The sequence below is a fragment of the Suricata suricatta genome, chromosome 4, assembly GCF_006229205.1.
Source record: "Suricata suricatta isolate VVHF042 chromosome 4, meerkat_22Aug2017_6uvM2_HiC, whole genome shotgun sequence".
NCBI classification, from domain to species: Eukaryota; Metazoa; Chordata; class Mammalia; order Carnivora; family Herpestidae; genus Suricata; species Suricata suricatta.
In genome coordinates, this window is record NC_043703.1 from 88,275,766 (window position 1) to 88,288,397 (window position 12,632).

Here is a 12,632-nt window from a genome sequence, read left to right on the forward strand (position 1 = left end):
GGCCAGGGCCGAGCCTGAGCGGCCAGGTGCGTCTCGAACCGAGGGTGGTGGAGGGGTGGGGGCGCGATGCCCGCGGCCGCCGCGTGGGGCAGCGCGGGCCTGGGCCGCGATGAGGGAGAGGCGCTCACTCAAGTGCCCAAAGTTTCCCTTTGCTCACTTTGCCGGACTTAACTTTGAATTGTGAGTTTTAAGAAAATGAACGAGGGAAGTCGGCCTTGCTGGGTCCGAATTGTTAGTATAGGAAATGTTTATTTGTGCATGCTGTCTCTAAATGCCATTGCAGGAGAAATTAGTGGACAATCACTGTCTTTCTTATGCTTTAGTTAATGGTTCATTTGTAGACAGGTTTTAGGTTTCGATTACAAGCCACCAGTAAGGCATTCTGGGTTTGATCTAAGAAATATTCAAATTGAGGGGGCTTGTTTTTTACAAATTATAGTTGACATACAATGTTACATTGGCTTCCAGGGTACAATTTGACAGTTCTATAGGCCAGGCAGCACTCACCACAGTGTTCAAATTTTTAATCAACAAAATATATCTTGAATAGATGCTTCATATCTGGCAGGGCTTAAATTTGAGGTTAATAAGAACATAGGTAGTTACTCAAATGAGCTAACATTTGGCTTTTGAAATGCAGGGGAAAAGGAATGCCACCGTTTGAATCGGTGTAGGTACAGGCTGACAGCTGGCATCGTGTCACTGCTGAACACTTAATTTTGAGCCAGGGATTTTATCAAGTGGGAGACAAGCAGCTGTGTGATCTTTTTAGAGGATCACCCCATACCTTCTCAAGCTGATATCTTAAAATATCCTACTCCCTTATTCAAGCCTGCAAGCTTCCTTCATTTACATAACACAATCAGGGGACCGTGGAATAGAATCTTTTTAGACCTCTGGTATTCAATCTGGAACTCAGTCACCCTCCCACCCCCCTCCCCCCGCCACCTGGAATTATGGAGCATGGTGGTCACTCCTAAGAGCCCTTTGAGGTTATAAAATTGTGAGGGGAAACACCTGGAGGATCCCCGCCCCCCCCCAAAGTGGCGCTGTGATCCTTGCCTTTGGGAGCTGGTGGAGAAGGGTTGGGCTGGCTGGTTCTTGGTTCTGCCCCAGCGCTGTGCTGAGCCATATCGGAGCCTGAGGCAAAAGGAAAACTCACTAATATGGATCCTGTCTTTATTTTAAATTGTGATATTTAGCACAACATGGATTTTGTGTTCATTTTGATGTTTCAAATCACTGCTTAAAACGTTCGCCTTGTGGAGCATTTTGGTCTCCCCTTAAATTTTGTGCCTGAGGCGAATACCTCACTTGCCTCAAACTAGTTCTGGACTTACCTGTGAGTCAAGTTGCTTACCCTCTGCAAGCATCAGTTTTCTCATTTATAAAGTAAAAAAAAGTAGACTCTCCAGGGATGTTGCACAGCTAATGCATAGCATCTGGCTGTTTACATTGGACTAGGCATAAGGGGACTACGAAAGGGTGGCTGTCCTATTTGTATTTCAACAAATTTTTCTGAGTCCCAGTTTGCACTCAGCAAAACAGGAATAATAATAGCCAGCTCACAGGGATGCTGTCAGGGTTAAATGAGAGAATGTGTGTGAAGGCGCTGGCCCTCCTGGAGGGTAAGTTTTCTATGATGGCTTGGTGGGCAGCCACCTGCTTCCCACTCTGGACATTAGCCTTGTGCCTTGTCATGCACAGACACTCATAAATTCTGTTTGGGTTGCATGGAGACCCTACAGAAGCTTTTGAATCAAGATAGAGATGTTTCCTGCTTGGGATTTATTTTAGAACAGTGGCGTTAACCAGCCATACGTTGTAGTTCACAAAATGTTTTAGAAACAAACTTAATTTTGCTATTCCAAACTAACGACTTTGGTTCCCTTTTGGTATATGTAGTCCTTGTTCATGATTGTGATTTTCCTGAGCCTGAGTCAAGTGATATTGTGTCAGTCACTAGCTTAAAGCAACTTGGTCCCTTGTGAGTCAGTCTCTCAGTCTCTCTAGGTTACTCTTGGGGGCCCCTTCTCCCTGCAGGTGGTCTCTGGCCACCAGGAGGATGGCATCACACCAGGGTATGCGGGAGAGTGGCCTCTTTCTGGCCTTCTGTTCCTCTTCCTGTCCTCTGATACATTTCCCGTCACCACCACTGAGCCTCCTTTCCCCTGTCCACTGAGTGTGGTCCAGCTGGGTCTCACTGGAGTGAGCCACAGCTGGGACCTGACTCCTGCAACTGACCATGAGGTTGGCTCCCTCTGGATCTCTTCTAGGTCTCTCGTGGGCACCTGAGAACCTGCCCGGATTGTGTGGCACTATGTTAGGCTTCCATGTCTGCTCTGCTGTGTGGTCCTCAGTGTTCTCCATAGGAAGCAGAACAAAAACTTCCCATGCTTTCTGTGTCCTCCTCAACCTCCCAGGGATTTTTCTTCCCTCACCACCTCTTTTCCAGGCAAGGTGCAAAGATGGGAGGGTGGGTGCTCAGTCGTCCCTCCAGCTTCCCCTTTTTTTAGTACTGGAAGAGGAGGGCTTTTTTTTTCTTTTAAGATTTTATTTTTAAGTAATCTCTACACCCAACATGGTCTCAGACTTACAACGTTGAGGTCAAAAGTTTCATCCTCTACTGACTAAGGCAGCCAGGCACCCCAAGAGTTTTTTTTTAACCTGTGGGACAAGAATCTTTCTTAAGTCATATCTTCTATTCTCTGTGCATTATGACTTAGACTAAAGTCTCGGGATCAACTCTTCCAAGCTCTGTTCCTGATATGCAAAGGGAATTTAAACATCTTTTTCTATTACCACCCCCCCCCCCTGAAAAATCAGATGCATTCTGATGAGGTGGGAAGGAAGCAGGGAAGAGCAAACTGGGAAAACTCCTTCACTCCATCATTCAGGTCAGGCTGACTTGGGTTATGGGCTTTGGAGTTCTTAATACCTGAAAAGGACTGGGAAAGCTGTAGAACCTGCTGGAGATACCAGTCACAGGCTGGGAGGAAATGGAGAAAGTGCGGCTTTGAAGCTTTGGTGGTGGGTGGGAGAGAGGCTGGCTTTCTGCTTATACCTTACTGAGTCCAACTCGGTAAGCCCATTTCATGTGGATTCATGCCTTTCACACCATTACCCCTTATTTATGTTGCTGTTTCTTCTTCATCAGAATGATCCACTATGAGCCTGGCATTTACTAAAAGCCTAAGAGAGACACAGAAAAAACCAAGTCATAATTAGGTACTTCTTCAGGGTGCTTAGGAATTATTTGGAGAATAAGATTAGCCTTTAAGAAGCCTAAAGCTGTAAACCCAAGCTCTGGATTTTGTTTTCGCTTTCAGTGGTTGGACAGTGAAGTGGTCAGGGAAGCCTTCTTGGAGGGGGTAACTTTAAGTAACATTAAGACTTTGCCACATGGTTGTGAGATGAAATAGAGCTTTCCATGAGAAGGAGCTCTTGAGTGCCTAGAGACAGAAAGTCCTTCCCAGGAGGGGCCTTTCAGGGCATGCTCTTGGCTTGACCCTTCTTGGTGTCATGTTTATCCCTTTTGTTGTCTAGGTACCTGTAAACACTGGCACAGTTGCTGTCATCTGTAGGTGGGATAACAGGAATGGTCAGCATCTAAATTCCTTGTGTTTTCCCAAACTAATGGAAATCAGAAGTGTTTTAATCTAACCCAGTTTTCTTAAAAATTTGCACCTGGAAAATACTTTCAAACTTTTGGGTCAGGTCAGTGATCCTTGAGATACATTTGTGATTCTGATGAATTACCTTAGAATTCTTTGTAATGCTTTAATGTGCTGTCACCCGTAATTCTGAGCTCAGCAGGTCACAAACCAGAAGATGCCAGACGAGTACTCAGGGAATTTAGTGGCTAACTGACAAAGAACAGTGAGACAGGTGTGACCATGCATCCAGGGAGTCAGCCCCTGACTCCATGCAGACACTTGTACTTTTCTGGTGCAGATGCCTGGTAGGAAGAACTCTCAAATAGGTTTCTTATGATTAAGGTATCTGTGAAAAGAAATTACAGAAGATCTTTTTGAAAGGTGAGGAGTAGACAGTTATTTATTTGCTCAAGCTTCTTCCTAGCCCTGGTGTGTGAGGCTGATTTGTAAATGTATGAGATTTGAGAATTCTGGAATATAAAGCCTCACCTCTGAGGTCTGTTCACCAATCTGTCCATCGTTTCTACCCCTCAAAGTCTCATGTCTGTGGGAGGCAAGAGAAACATTAGCTGTGGTGTGCAATTTTCCCAAGAAACGGCTCTCAGAATATAGGATATGAAAATGTCAGAGGTATTTTGCTCTCTTAAAGTAAGTAGTCCAGTCACGCGGGGGAGTCAGGGCTCTGGTTTCAGTTGTCACACCTAGATTCTGTGTGACCTCGGACACCCCATAGAATGGGGGATAACACACACACATACACACACACCCACACACAAGCATCAGTTGAGGTACTGTATCAGCCGAAGAAATGCTTCATAAATTATTTATGACTATTATTTTTCCATTGCCTTTCTTAGAAGGTGAAGGGCACTTATTATAATTCCCAATAGGACCCCTAATAAAGTGCCCGACAACAATAAAGGGTCCTTCTGGATCTGAGATCTAATGGCATTTAAGGAAAATGAGCAAATGTGCTATAGAGTGCTGCTGAGGAGAGTTAGTGGTAGACGTCATGTGGGAAAGAGACCTTGATGCAATTTAATGCCCACAGTGAGAAGTGAGGGGCGAGTGATGGGAAGGGTGGCTCAGGCAGGATAGGGTGAAAGTAGGTGGGAGACTTTCAGCATCTGGGTCCGCTGTGTTCATGGGCTCCATGTCTGTCTGCAGCATTAGCTCTCCCTGCTAATATGTGGTTACGAGGACCAGAGTTAAAGTACTAGTGGGAGGGCCACAGGTGTGGGGGACGGACACACACACACACACACACATATATATATATATATATATATATACTTGTTCTGTTGGTGAGACTTGTAGGGATAGTTCTGTCCTGCCACATCAGTGAGCCTGATGAACAGCCATGGATTAGAAGATCAGAATGGGTGTCCCCAATGGGTAACCAAATTGCAACTAACATTAGGTTCCTCCTATGTATTTAATGTCATGCATATGAATATATCATGAATATTTACTATTTTTTCAGCATTTAGTGTATCATGAATATTTACTGCCCAGCTGCCTTGGGATATTTAGTGCCTCATGAATGTTAGGTATCTCTTGTCCTTTCACACCTTTCTGTCTGTGTTTGACATACACTTGCTCTCCTTACTGAATTTTATCTATACTAAACATATATTACAAGTCATCTATCCCCTTTGCTGTCTTTTCTTTAGAATTGAATGTTCTCAAATAATATGACAAATGTACACTAAACCAGCTTAGTCTCTTAAAATCAGTTTCCAGTTTGGATATGTTTCTGTAAAGCCATTGTCCCATCAGGATCGGTGAGACTGAGGTGCATGGGGGCCTCTGGGACTGGGGGTAGGGCTGTACAGGCTCATACAGCTTGCTCATGTGCACTTCAGGTTTGCAGACAGACATTGAACTGGATGCTCAGGGCTGGTTTCTGCTCTTGGCTCCTCAGGAAAAAAGTGACCGTGGGAGGCTACCTGTCAGTGAGGCTGTACATGCTGTTTTGAGCCTTGTGCAAGCTGGTCTCAACTCTTTGCTCTTTTGGGTTGGGTGCAGCTGTGTGGCCAGGCACAACATCTGCACACAGCAGGTACAGGGACAGGGGCATTGGATGTGGGGCTACAGTTGACCTGGGGCCTAGGCTCAGCCCCCGGCCTCTTGAGTTCTCCTCCCTGGTCTGCAGCTGATGTGGGCAAAGCAGTGAGCTGCTCTGGAGCACTGTCCCCTCTCTGCACCTGCTGTTCCAACCCAGGTCTATTACCACACTCCGGGTCCAGAGGTTTCATCATTTTGCTTTAATTCATTAGTTACTTCCCATTCCCCCCAAGAAGTGGTAGCAGGAACTTTTAAATATATATATAGTTTATTGTCAAATTGGTTTTCATACAACACCCAGTGCTCATCCCAACAAGTGCCCTCCTCAGTGCCCATCTAGCAGGAACTTTTTCATGGGTCCTTTCCGTGGGACAGTTTGGGACGTGGAAGCTGCAAGTGTGAACCCTGATGATGGAAACGGGGAGAAGGACGGGGCTTGTGGGCGGGTCGTCCTGCCACCTCACCTGGCGATTCGTTTCCTGGGAACTGGGATCATTTCCTCAGGAACTGAAGTGGTCACGTATGTTTTGTCGGTTGCTGGGTGGCGGCTGCATGCTCCATTGGAAATCAGATCTTTAAATCACCACATATTAGTGTTTCCAGTATACCGTCTGGGTGAAAGAGGCTCTTCACATACAAACATAAGACATTTTGCAGATCTGAGTCACTGTTTTCTGAGGCTTGGGCCCTCTCATCTTGTTTCCATCATGGCCCCTGCGAGCAGGGATGTTCTTTCAGCTAAGGTATTGGCATGAGCAAGGCTTCTCTGGGACCGCGTTTAGAGCGGAAATTGCTGGATGTGTTTCACGGGCCCTGGGCATCCCAGAGGCATCCCTTGGTAGTGGAGGGAACCACTGCCGGCAAGACTCCGCCAGGCCAGCAGGCAGGGACGGCCCACAAGGTCAGGAACTTGGCGTGGAGCAGGCCTGCCAGCTGTCCAGAGTGCCGACCAGACGTGTGATTTGGCTTGTGGCGGTCAGGCTGCTCCTTGGCTGCTCCCTGGTGTGGCAGGAGGCCAGGGGCAGCACAGCAGACCGGCTCCACCACCCGGCAAAGCCGGGGGCGGAACATGAGCGGGCGTCTTGGTAGATCTGGGGCCATGTCCTCCCAAACTTTTGGCTGTGCTATACCGATTATTCAGGGATGTGTGTCTGCATGCACAAAAGTGCATGTTTTATATGAAGAGGTAATATTGACATTGGTGATGTCTTTTCAAAATTAGTAGTGTGTGTGGAGTCTCTTTTCCACGATACTAAATAATTCTTTCTTAGCATCAGTTATGTGGTCGTGAGGAGCTCCTATAAGATGGGCAGGCCCAACCTACTTAACCCAATCCCGATGTTGGATTGACATCTACTAAAGTTATTTTCAACCCTTTGCCAATGGGAGGATGGTGAACATCTTTGTCCATTATCTTTTGCACATTTGTCTGGTTGCCTCCTTTCAAGTACTGTATCATAAGTAGATTTCCTGTGTATGCGCATGCCTCCTCCTTTGATATGTCCTGCCTGGAATAATTTCTTTTTCACACCAAGGTGTTTGTGTGTGTGTATATGTGAGAGAGAGATTTCCTCCCTCTTAGTCTACAGTGTTTTCAACATCTGCATTATTCAGGATTTGCTTGAGTTAGTTTCGGCAGAAGAGGATTTAATGCAGGAAATTCAGGGCCAACAGAATTGTTGGAAGCTTGGCCCATGGCCAGACCTGCAGGAATGACCCCCAGTGGAACACTGTAGAGCTTGGCCAGCCAGGAGCTGCTGCCTCCAACTCCAGACCTATTCCGTGGAGGGTCCTTCGTGCTCAGGCTACATCCATGAAGCTGGGGACAAGGCTGTGGGGCTTCCTCGCTCTCCTCCCCCCATGGAAAAACCTGATGCCTCTGCGGAGGTGGCGGTGTCTGTTAGCAGAGATGCACAGGAGACTCTTCCACGTGGGGAACCTGGCAGGGAGGGAGGCTAGGAAGTCAGTTTATGAACTGTATTACTCCTTAGTTTTCTAGCCTCCAGCAGGCAGCGAACAAGCCAGGGAGCGTGAACAGAATCTCAGCCTTTATTTATTTTCCTAATGTTGTTCTTTAATGTTGTATCTGAGGCAGGCAGAGGTGAGAGTCACAGAACGTAGCCACAGGTGTGGTGGGTCTGGGTCCCTGTCTCACAGAATCGGTTGTTCCGCTCTCAGAGAAGGCTCAGAATCTTTCACGGATAAGGTTTTCATTTCAGTCCCCTTGAACATGAGTCCCAGCCCCCTTCCTACTCGCTCTTAGAAACCAGATTAGAAGCTTCCCTAGCCTGAGCTTTGTTCAGAGAGGTGACAAAACAACATGAAGCCATGTACAAATAGTTCCTGCAGACTTGCCTTTCTATGAACCATGTATTTGAAAATCAGATCCCCAGAGACCTGCCTCAGTGGGAAGGGTGTGGGTTGTCTGGTTGTTTCCTCTTGACATTGGAGACCCTTTGCTCCCTCTCCCCCTTTCTTGCTAGTGTCGTGTTAATGCTGAACAGCCCTGTTATGAGGCATGGGGCGGAAGCAGGGGTTAACGTGCTGCCAAGTTAAGAGTCAGGTTTTTTTCTCCTCGCCTCTTCAAACAGGCTTTTGTGCATAATTATTATGAATTCAGGTGTTTTATAGTGGATTGTTGCATTTTCAGTTGTTCAGGTAAAGCATTGCTGAGGAAGGGTTCCGGGAAAGACTGTGTCTTTTGCAACCCTGAGCCCATGGGTGGCCCAGGGTGTTTTGGTGACTGTGGGGATTATCTAGCAGCTTGATGTGTACACCTTTATGGCCCTACAGGCCCTCCACCCCTTCCAGGAAATGCTACCCTTCAGAGATGGACTATTTGAAGCAACCTGGTGGTCCCTAAGTCGAAGCTCTGAGGGGGAATCTGGGGGTGAGGAAAGAAGGAGCCCAGCTTCCCCCAACTCCAGGTGGGGGATGTGGCAGCCCTTGGAACCAGTTCTTGGAGGGTCCAGAAGATCATGTTTTAGAGATCCACTAGAGAAGCCCATATCTTTTAAAAAGAATGTATTTGGTGATTTGATATATCCCAAGTGATTCACCTCAGGTTTCAACAGCACCTTCCTTCTGTAAATTAAAAATAGAACTTGACAGAGCCAGTCACTATATGGAAAAGCCTTGGTTTGCAAACACAGTTCATTCTGGAAAACATGCTTGTAATCCAATGCTCTTGTATATCAAAATGAATTTCCCCATAAGAGATAATGGAAACTCAGATGATACTTTTCACAACCCAAAAATACTCATATAAGAATGATTACAATATTGTAATATAATATAAAGTACAGAAAATATGAAATATAAAGAAAAATAAACAAATTGCACTTAAGCTTTGCAAACCTTCGTGGCTGGTGTGAGGGAGACGAGAGAGGAAGGTTACTGGGTAGGATGACTTTCACTATCACTGATGGAATCACTGCTATCTACTGGCTCAATGGAATCTTTTTCTGCATGGGGGCCATTGTATGTGCTCACATGGATGTTGACTGCGGTACAGTATTAGTAAGCACTTATACTGTGCTTAATGTAACTGCAATAAGGCAGAAAGGGAAAGGCTCTATATCTGCAGGCAGCCTGACCTAGAATGAAGCAAAGCATCCCTAAGCTTACACTTTATGGAAAAGCAGAGGACCGTCCATAGATGCTTTGAAGTGACAAAAAAATATGCTAGTACAGTTGTGGGCACTTTCCAATGTTCTAAAAAATCACTGATTTCTTCCAAACACTGTGGCCTAAGACAGAGCATCCTTGCATGGGAGACCATCACCTACAGTCCCACAGAGAGAGAGAAACCATTGGCTCAGTTGTGATCACGTGATGTTCAACATCACATACTACTCATATTGCAAGGCATTGCTCATTTATCAAGTTAAAATTTATAGAAATATTTGCTCATCTTGCAGAACAGTCTCAGAACAAGCTACTTGCTTGTTTTTACTGTACTGTATTTACTTTTACTGTACTTACTACCTGTTGAACACTGGGCATCATTTTGGGTGTTTCCCCTTCATCATCTCACTGAAGCCTATGATCACGCTGTGCATCTTATAAATAAGGAAACTGAGGCCCAGAGAAGTGAAGTAACTTGGCCAGGGTTCCTCAGCTACTGAGTGAAAGAGCTGTGAACCCGGCTTCACTCATCCCTCTCCCTGTTTCTCTCAGGAGATGATTTCCCATTGAAAATAGCCTCTTGTTTCTGAGGATGTGGAGGAACGGGAACCCTCGTGCACTGTTGGAGGGAATGCAACTGGTGCAGCTGCCCTAGAAAACAGTGTGGAGGTTCCTCAAAAAATTAAAATAGAACTACTCTATGACCCAGCAGTACATTACTAAAAATTTACCCAAGGGATACAGGAGTGCTGATGCATAGGGGCACATGTACCCCAATGTTTATAGCAGCACTTTCAACGATAGGCAAATCATGGAAAGAGCCTAAATGTCCATCACCTGATGAATGGATCAAGAAGATGTGGTTTATATATACAATGGAGTACTACATGGCAATGGGAAAGAATGAAATCTGGCCATTTGCAGCAGCGTGGATGGAACTGGAAGGTATTATGCTGAGTGAAATAAGTCAGGCAGAGAAGGACAGATATATGTTTTCACTCATATGTGGAATGTGAGAAACTTAACAGAAGACCATGGAGGAAGAAAAGGGGAAAAAATAGTCACAAACAGAAAGGGAGGGAGGCAAACCACAAGAGACTCTTAAATACAGAGAACAAACTGAGGGTGGATGGAGGGTGAAGGAGAGGGGAAAGTGGGTAATGGGCACTGAGGAAGGCACTTGTTGAATGGGCACTGGGTGTTGTATGTAAGCCAATTTGACAGTAAATTATATTTAAAAATACCCTCTGTTTCTCTAGTGTGCAACCCAGGCACTGACCCATACAAGTGCTGTGTGGTTGTTGGCTTTATTGCTGTTACTAGTTGGCAAACGTGCCCAGGTGCTGTCATGATTGCTTTACCCTCACTGTTTATCCTGATTTTACAGAGGAGCAAACTGAGGCACAGGGAGGTTATGGGACTTACCTAAGTCACCAGTACACAGTGGAGCGGGATTTGAACCCAGTGTCCTTTCCTTCTTGCCCTGCTTTAAAACCTGTCTTGAACCATTAACTTGGCAGTAGCTGGGAAGTGTCCTTATAACTCCCCCAGGATTTTACTTAATGGGAGGGAACACTTTTGGCAAATCACTCCCAGGGGTGTTCACAGGGCCTGGGGCATGTGAGGGGCTCCTTACTTCCCAGTCAGCTTTCCCCTGAGCCCACCTCCCTGACATTGCAGCCAAACTGGAGTCCAGGTAGAGAGCCTTCTTCCCTCCTGCTTCTCTCGGCTGCCTACAGCAGATTTTGCAGGAAAGGAGAGGAGGGGAAGGTCACAGATGGAGGTGGCAGGGGCACAGGCACAGGTCGGGGGCTGGGCTGACCACACCCTGGCAGACCCCTGGCTCTTTGGGTGACTTGAGGACAGCATTGGGCTTACTTTCTGACTATGCACACTGAGATTGAGATACGTGCCTCCCAGGGTTGTTGGGAGAAGCAAAGACAATAGTTTATGTGGAAATGGCAGACATGTTATAACCAGTGTATAAGAGTGAGTTAGAAATGACATTTTATTTTAATTGTTATTATAATTTAGCCCCTTTATTAATATATTTCTAGGTAGAGTAAGGCCTCGTGACTGGGGGGCTCTGAGCACAAAGCTTCACTCTCCTGTTCTCCAGCCGTGTGGTCTCTCCGTGCCTCAGTTCCCCATCTGGAGCATGAGGGTGGGACTAGCTCCGGCCTTGGAGTGTTCTTGAGTGGACTGGAGGAGTGCTGTGTCCCAGGGCAAGTGTGTACTTAGCCCCAGCTCTTATGTACTTGCTCACCTGAAGGCGTGCAAGTTAAATGGCTGCCGCCCGTGAGAATAAAAACTGAAGTGGTGCAGGGAGGGGAAATGGATTGGAGCCACCACTGGCTGAACAGCTACGTCTTCCAGGCACTATCAGGCACCTAAGGAATATATGGTCTCACTAATTCTGTGAATAACCTTTAAAAGTAGAAATGATTATCGCTCGTCTGAGGTGAGAAAACTAAAGCTCAGGGAGGTGAAAGTCATGTGCCTGTCCCTGTCACAGGAGACCCAGTGGGTTGCATCCTGAGTCTTTCCGGCTCCGCAAGTGAACTAAGTGAACTGTTCACCATGTACCAGCATGATTAACTGCAGGAACAAATACTTCCCCCCCAAATCATCTGTTCTCATCTTTCCCCCATTCCCAGATAAGCACTTCTGTTGTAGCCTCATGTTGATGCTGTCCCGGTTCTTTGTTCCTCTGATGGATACAGACGGAGTCTTTTGTGCAAAGTGGCGATGTAAGCCCCTCACTGCCAGCCATACCAGAATTCTCATCTGAACTCACATCAAGGAGCAGTATCCAGGGCGGCTGCTGTGGCGTTTGGTTTCTTAGAGGCTGTAGGTTCACCCCTAAAGCCAAAGTGCCTGGTCTTTCTGAGAATGAGGGTCCTGTTGTAACATTGAACAATTTGGGAAACCTTTCACATGACAGTAACTATATTTTCATGAGCCATCAAGAAGTGTCACAGCTCAGTATAGCTTTAGTATTAGAAATATACAGGTCATCAGGGAGCCTGGGTGGCTTCATTGATTTAGTGTCAGACTCTTAATTATGGCTCAGGCCATGATCCCAGGGTTGTGGGATCCAACTCATGCTCAGTGCAGAGCCTGCTTAAGATTCTCTCTCTTTCTGACAGAAATGCTGATGCATAGGAGCACATGTACCCCAATGTTCATAGCAGCAATGTCAACAATAGCCAAAACTTGGAAGGAGCCTAAATGTCCATCACCTGACGAATGGATCAAGAAGATGTGGTATATATTCACGAT

General features: G+C 46.2%; 1 protein-coding gene across 1 annotated transcript in view; it reads left to right on the forward strand.

The window, feature by feature from the left end:
- KIAA1211L (KIAA1211 like) overlaps positions 1-12,632 on the forward strand; it is a 132,417-nt gene that overhangs the window by 317 nt on the left and 119,468 nt on the right. The window lies entirely within an intron of this gene.